Source organism: Calliopsis andreniformis, unplaced genomic scaffold (assembly GCF_051401765.1).
Source record: "Calliopsis andreniformis isolate RMS-2024a unplaced genomic scaffold, iyCalAndr_principal scaffold0035, whole genome shotgun sequence".
NCBI classification, from domain to species: domain Eukaryota; kingdom Metazoa; phylum Arthropoda; class Insecta; order Hymenoptera; family Andrenidae; genus Calliopsis; species Calliopsis andreniformis.
Window position 1 is genome coordinate 351,042 of NW_027480444.1, and position 8,721 is coordinate 359,762.

Consider the following 8,721-nt stretch of genomic DNA (forward strand, 5'->3'; position numbering starts at 1 on the left):
ATATTCAATAATCAAATCTCAAACCTCAAGCATCAATTCTCAACACTCAATCCTCATTCCTCAAACCTCAATCCTAAACCCTCAGTCCTCATCCTCAATTCTCAATTCTCAATCCTCAATCCTCAATCCTCAATCTTCAATCCTCAATAATCAATCTCCAATTCTAGATCTTCAATCCCCAATCTTCAATCCTTAATCCTCAATCCTCAGTCATAAATCCTCAATCTTCAATGCTCAATCGTCAATCCTCAGTCCTCAATCCTCAATCCTCAATCCTCAATCCTCAATATTCATTCCTCAATACTCAATCTTCAATCCTCAATCCTCAATCCTCAATCCTCAATCCTCAATCCTCAGTCATAAATCCTCAATCTTCAATCCTCAATAATCAATCTCCAATCCTAGATCTTCAATCCCCAATCTTCAATCCTTAATCCTCAATCCTCAGTCATAAATCCTCAATCTTCAATACTCAATCGTCAATCCTCAGTCCTCAATCCTCAATCCTCAATCCTCAATCCTCAATATTCATTCCTCAATACTCAATCTTCAATCCTCAATCCTCAATCCTCAATCCTCAATCCTCAATCCTCAGTCATAAATCCTCAATCTTCAATCCTCAATAATCAATCTCCAATCCTAGATCCTCAATCCCCAATTTTCAATCCTTAATCCTCAATCCTCAGTCATATATCCTCAATCTTCAATACTCAATCGTCAATCCTCAGTCCTCAATCCTCAATCCTCAATCCTCAATCCTCAATATTCAATCCGCAATACTCAATCTTCAATCATCAATCCTCAAACCTCAATCCTCAATCCTCAGTTCTCAGTCATAAATCCTCTATCTTCAATACTTAATCGTCAATCCTCAGTCCTCAATCCTCAATCATCAATCCTCGTTCCTCAAACCTCAATCCTCAACCCTCAGTCCATATCTTCAATTCTCAATTCTCAATCCTCAATCCTCAATCCTCAATCTTCAATCCCCAATCATCCATCTCCGATCCTAGATCCTCAATCCCCAATCTTCAATCCTTAATCCTCAATCCTCAGTCATATATCCTCAATCTTCAATACTCATTCGTCAATCCTCAGTCCTCAATCCTCAATCCTCAATCCTCAATCCTCAATATTCAATCCTCAATACTCAATCTTCAATCATCAATCCTCAAACCTCAATCCTCAATCCTCAGTTCTCAGTCATAAATCCTCTATCTTCAATACTTGATCGTCAATCCTCAGTCCTCAATCCTCAATCCTCAATCCTCGTTCCTCAAACCTCAATCCTCAACCCTCAGTCCTCATCCGCAATTCTCAATCCTCAATCTTCAATCCTCAATAATCAATCTCCAATCCTAGATCTTCAATCCCCAATCTTCAATCCTTAATCCTCAATCCTCAGTCATAAATCCTCAATCTTCAATACTCAATCGTCAATCCTCAGTCCTCAATCCTCAATCCTCAATCCTCAATCCTCAATCCTCAATATTCATTCCTCAATACTCAATCTTCAATCCTCAATCCTCAATCCTCAATCCTCAATCCTCAATCCTCAATCCTCAGTCATAAATCCTCAATCTTCAATCCTCAATAATCAATCTCCAATCCTAGATCTTCAATCCCCAATCTTCAATCCTTAATCCTCAATCCTCAGTCATAAATCCTCAATCTTCAATACTCAATCGTCAATCCTCAGTCCTCAATCCTCAATCCTCAATCCTCAATCCTCAATATTCATTCCTCAATACTCAATCTTCAATCCTCAATCCTCAATCCTCAATCCTCAATCCTCAATCCTCAGTCATAAATCCTCAATCTTCAATCCTCAATAATCAATCTCCAATCCTAGATCCTCAATCCCCAATTTTCAATCCTTAATCCTCAATCCTCAGTCATATATCCTCAATCTTCAATACTCAATCGTCAATCCTCAGTCCTCAATCCTCAATCCTCAATCCTCAATCCTCAATATTCAATCCGCAATACTCAATCTTCAATCATCAATCCTCAAACCTCAATCCTCAATCCTCAGTTCTCAGTCATAAATCCTCTATCTTCAATACTTAATCGTCAATCCTCAGTCCTCAATCCTCAATCATCAATCCTCGTTCCTCAAACCTCAATCCTCAACCCTCAGTCCATATCTTCAATTCTCAATTCTCAATCCTCAATCCTCAATCCTCAATCTTCAATCCCCAATCATCCATCTCCGACCCTAGATCCTCAATCCCCAATCTTCAATCCTTAATCCTCAATCCTCAGTCATATATCCTCAATCTTCAATACTCAATCGTCAATCCTCAGTCCTCAATCCTCAATCCTCAATCCTCAATCCTCAATATTCAATCCTCAATACTCAATCTTCAATCATCAATCCTCAAACCTCAATCCTCAATCCTCAGTTCTCAGTCATAAATCCTCTATCTTCAATACTTGATCGTCAATCCTCAGTCCTCAATCCTCAATCCTCAATCCTCGTTCCTCAAACCTCAATCCTCAACCCTCAGTCCTCATCCGCAATTCTCAATCCTCAATCTTCAATCCTCAATAATCAATCTCCAATCCTAGATCTTCAATCCCCAATCTTCAATCCTTAATCCTCAATCCTCAGTCATAAATCCTCAATCTTCAGTACTCAATCGTCAATCCTCAGTCCTCAATCCTCAATCCTCAATCCTCAATCCTCAATCCTCAATATTCATTCCTCAATACTCAATCTTCAATCCTCAATCCTCAATCCTCAATCCTCAATCCTCAATCCTCAGTCATAAATCCTCAATCTTCAATCCTCAATAATCAATTTCCAATCCTAGATCCTCAATCCCCAATCTTCAATCCTTAATCCTCAATCCTCAGTCATATATCCTCAATCTTCAATACTCAATCGTCAATCCTCAATCCTCAATCTTCAACCCTCAATCCTCAATCCTCAATCCTCAATCCTCAATCTTCAATCCTCAACAATCAATCTCCAATCCTAGATCCTCAATCCCCAATCTTCAATCCTTAATCCTCAATCTTCAATCCTCAATCCCCAGTCCTCAATCTCCAATCCTCAATGCTCAATCCTCAATCCTCAATCCTCAGTCCTCAATCCTCAATCCTCAATCCTCAATCCTCAATCGTCAATCTTCAATCCTCAATAATCAACCTCCAATCCAAGATCCTCAATCCCCAATCTTCAATCCTTAATCCTCAAACTTCAGTCCTCAATCCCCAGTCATCAAGCTTCAATCCTCAATGCTCAATCCTCAATCCTCAATCCTCAGTACTCAATCCTCAATCCTCAATCCTCAAACCTCAATCCTCAACCGTCAGCCCTCATCCTCCATCCCCAATCCTCAATCCTCAATCCTCAATCTTTAATCCCCAATACTCAATCTTCAATCCTCAATCCTCAATCCTGAATCCTCAATCCTCAATCCCCCATCCTCAATCTTCAATGCTCAATCCTCAATCCTCAATCCTCAATACTCATTCCTCAATCTTCAATCCTCAATACTCAATCTTCAATCCTCAATTCTCAATCCTCAATCCACAACCCTCAATCCTCAATCCTGAATCCTCAATCTTCAATCCTCAATACCCAATCCTCAATGCTCAATCCTCAATTCACAATCATCAATTCTCAATCCTCAATCCTCAATCCTCAGGCCTCAAACATCAATATTCAACCCTCAGTCCTCGTCCTCAATCCACAACACTCAATCCTCAATCCTCAATCTTCAATCATCAATATTCAATCTTTAATCCTCAATCCTCAATCCTCAATCCTCAATCCTCAATCCTCAATCTTCAACCCTCAATCCTCAATCCTCAATCTTCAATCCTCAATCTTCAATCCTCAACAATCAATCTCCAATCCTAGATCCTCAATCCCCAATCTTCAATCCTTAATCCTCAATCTTCAATCCTCAATCCCCAGTCCTCAACATCTAATCCTCAATGCTCAATCCTCAATCCTCAATCCTCAGTCCTCAATCCTCAATCCTCAATCCTCAGGCATCAATACTCAATCTTCAATACTCAATCCTCAATAGTCAATCCTCAATCCTCAATCCTCAACCCTCAATCCTCATTCCTCAAACCTCAATCCTCAACTCTCAGTCCTCATTCTCAATTCTCAATCTTCAATGCTCAATCCTCAATCCTCAATTCTCAATCCTCAATCCGCAATCTTCAATCCTCTATGCTCAATCCTCAATCCTCAGCCTCAGTCCTCAATCCTCAATCCTCAATCCTCAAACCTCAATCCTCAACCGTCAGTCCTCGTCAGCAATCCTCAACCCTCAATCCTCGATCCTCTATATTCAATCATCAATAATCAATCTTCAATCCTCAATCATCAGTCCTCAATCCTCAATCCTCAATCCTCAATATTCAACTCTCAACCCTCAACCATCAATCCTCAATACTCAACCATCAATCCTCAATTCTCAATACTCAATAGAACATCCTGAATTCTCATGGTTCAATACGCAATTCATAATATTCAATAATCAAATCTCAAACCTCAAGCATCAATTCTCAACACTCAATCCTCATTCCTCAAACCTCAATCCTAAACCCTCAGTCCTCATCCTCAATTCTCAATTCTCAATCCTCAATCCTTAATCCTCAATCTTCAATCCTCAATAATCAATCTCCAATTCTAGATCTTCAATCCCCAATCTTCAATCCTTAATCCTCAATCCTCAGTCATAAATCCTCAATCTTCAATACTCAATCGTCAATCCTCAGTCCTCAGTCCTCAATCCTCAATCCTCAATCCTCAATATTCATTCCTCAATACTCAATCTTCAATCCTCAATCCTCAATCCTCAATCCTCAATCCTCAATCCTCAGTCATAAATCCTCAATCTTCAATCCTCAATAATCAATCTCCAATCCTAGATCTTCAATCCCCAATCTTCAATCCTTAATCCTCAATCCTCAGTCATAAATCCTCAATCTTCAATACTCAATCGTCAATCCTCAGTCCTCAATCCTCAATCCTCAATCCTCAATCCTCAATATTCATTCCTCAATACTCAATCTTCAATCCTCAATCCTCAATCCTCAATCCTCAATCCTCAATCCTCAGTCATAAATCCTCAATCTTCAATCCTCAATAATCAATCTCCAATCCTAGATCCTCAATCCCCAATTTTCAATCCTTAATCCTCAATCCTCAGTCATATATCCTCAATCTTCAATACTCAATCGTCAATCCTCAGTCCTCAATCCTCAATCCTCAATCCTCAATCCTCAATATTCAATCCGCAATACTCAATCTTCAATCATCAATCCTCAAACCTCAATCCTCAATCCTCAGTTCTCAGTCATAAATCCTCTATCTTCAATACTTAATCGTCAATCCTCAGTCCTCAATCCTCAATCATCAATCCTCGTTCCTCAAACCTCAATCCTCAACCCTCAGTCCATATCTTCAATTCTCAATTCTCAATCCTCAATCCTCAATCCTCAATCTTCAATCCCCAATCATCCATCTCCGATCCTAGATCCTCAATCCCCAATCTTCAATCCTTAATCCTCAATCCTCAGTCATATATCCTCAATCTTCAATACTCATTCGTCAATCCTCAGTCCTCAATCCTCAATCCTCAATCCTCAATCCTCAATATTCAATCCTCAATACTCAATCTTCAATCATCAATCCTCAAACCTCAATCCTCAATCCTCAGTTCTCAGTCATAAATCCTCTATCTTCAATACTTGATCGTCAATCCTCAGTCCTCAATCCTCAATCCTCAATCCTCGTTCCTCAAACCTCAATCCTCAACCCTCAGTCCTCATCCGCAATTCTCAATCCTCAATCTTCAATCCTCAATAATCAATCTCCAATCCTAGATCTTCAATCCCCAATCTTCAATCCTTAATCCTCAATCCTCAGTCATAAATCCTCAATCTTCAATACTCAATCGTCAATCCTCAGTCCTCAATCCTCAATCCTCAATCCTCAATCCTCAATCCTCAATATTCATTCCTCAATACTCAATCTTCAATCCTCAATCCTCAATCCTCAATCCTCAATCCTCAATCCTCAATCCTCAGTCATAAATCCTCAATCTTCAATCCTCAATAATCAATCTCCAATCCTAGATCCTCAATCCCCAATCTTCAATCCTTAATCCTCAATCCTCAGTCATATATCCTCAATCTTCAATACTCAATCGTCAATCCTCAATCCTCAATCTTCAACCCTCAATCCTCAATCCTCAATCCTCAATCCTCAAACTTCAATCCTCAACAATCAATCTCCAATCCTAGATCCTCAATCCCCAATCTTCAATCCTTAATCCTCAATCTTCAATCCTCAATCCCCAGTCCTCAATCTCCAATCCTCAATGCTCAATCCTCAATTATCAATCCTCAGTCCTCAATCCTCAATCCTCAATCCTCAATCCTCAATCGTCAATCTTCAATCCTCAATAATCAACCTCCAATCCAAGATCCTCAATCCCCAATCTTCAATCCTTAATCCTCAAACTTCAGTCCTCAATCCCCAGTCATCAAGCTTCAATCCTCAATGCTCAATCCTCAATCCTCAGTACTCAATCCTCAATCCTCAATCCTCAAACCTCAATCCTCAACCGTCAGTCCTCATCCTCCATCCCCAATCCTCAATCCTCAATCCTCAATCTTTAATCCCCAATACTCAATCTTCAATCCTCAATCCTCAATCCTGAATCCTCAATCCTCAATCCCCCATCCTCAATCTTCAATGCTCAATCCTCAATCCTCAATCCTCAATACTCATTCCTCAATCTTCAATCCTCAATACTCAATCTTCAATCCTCAATTCTCAATCCTCAATCCTCAATCCTCAGGCCTCAAACATCAATATTCAACCCTCAGTCCTCGTCCTCAATCCACAACACTCAATCCTCAATCCTCAATCTTCAATCATCAATATTCAATCTTTAATCCTCAATCCTCAATCCTCAATCCTCAATCCTCAATCCTCAATCTTCAACCCTCAATCCTCAATCCTCAATCTTCAATCCTCAATCTTCAATCCTCAACAATCAATCTCCAATCCTAGATCCTCAATCCCCAATCTTGAATCCTTAATCCTCAATCTTCAATCCTCAATCCCCAGTCCTCAACATCTAATCCTCAATGCTCAATCCTCAATCCTCAATCCTCAATCCTCAGGCATCAATACTCAATCTTCAATACTCAATCCTCAATAGTCAATCCTCAATCCTCAATCCTCAACCCTCAATCCTCATTCCTCAAACCTCAATCCTCAACTCTCAGTCCTCATTCTCAATTCTCAATCTTCAATGCTCAATCCTCAATCCTCAATTCTCAATCCTCAATCCGCAATCTTCAATCCTCTATGCTCAATCTTCAATCCTCAGCCTCAGTCCTCAATCCTCAATCCTCAATCCTCAAACCTCAATCCTCAACCGTCAGTCCTCGTCAGCAATCCTCAACCCTCAATCCTCGATCCTCTATATTCAATCATCAATAATCAATCTTCAATCCTCAATCATCAGTCCTCAATCCTCAATCCTCAATCCTCAATATTCAACTCTCAACCCTCAACCATCAATCCTCAATACTCAACCATCAATCCTCAATTCTCAATACTCAATAGAACATCCTGAATTCTCATGGTTCAATACTCAATTCATAATATTCAATAATCAAATCTCAAACCTCAAGCATCAATTCTCAACACTCAATCCTCATTCCTCAAACCTCAATCCTAAACCCTCAGTCCTCATCCTCAATTCTCAATTCTCAATCCTCAATCCTCAATCCTCAATCTTCAATCCTCAATAATCAATCTCCAATTCTAGATCTTCAATCCCCAATCTTCAATCCTTAATCCTCAATCCTCAGTCATAAATCCTCAATCTTCAATGCTCAATCGTCAATCCTCAGTCCTCAATCCTCAATCCTCAATCCTCAATCCTCAATATTCATTCCTCAATACTCAATCTTCAATCCTCAATCCTCAATCCTCAATCCTCAATCCTCAATCCTCAGTCATAAATCCTCAATCTTCAATCCTCAATAATCAATCTCCAATCCTAGATCTTCAATCCCCAATCTTCAATCCTTAATCCTCAATCCTCAGTCATAAATCCTCAATCTTCAATACTCAATCGTCAATCCTCAGTCCTCAATCCTCAATCCTCAATCCTCAATCCTCAATATTCATTCCTCAATACTCAATCTTCAATCCTCAATCCTCAATCCTCAATCCTCAATCCTCAATCCTCAGTCATAAATCCTCAATCTTCAATCCTCAATAATCAATCTCCAATCCTAGATCCTCAATCCCCAATTTTCAATCCTTAATCCTCAATCCTCAGTCATATATCCTCAATCTTCAATACTCAATCGTCAATCCTCAGTCCTCAATCCTCAATCCTCAATCCTCAATCCTCAATATTCAATCCGCAATACTCAATCTTCAATCATCAATCCTCAAACCTCAATCCTCAATCCTCAGTTCTCAGTCATAAATCCTCTATCTTCAATACTTAATCGTCAATCCTCAGTCCTCAATCCTCAATCATCAATCCTCGTTCCTCAAACCTCAATCCTCAACCCTCAGTCCATATCTTCAATTCTCAATTCTCAATCCTCAATCCTCAATCCTCAATCTTCAATCCCCAATCATCCATCTCCGATCCTAGATCCTCAATCCCCAATCTTCAATCCTTAATCCTCAATCCTCAGTCATATATCCTCAATCTT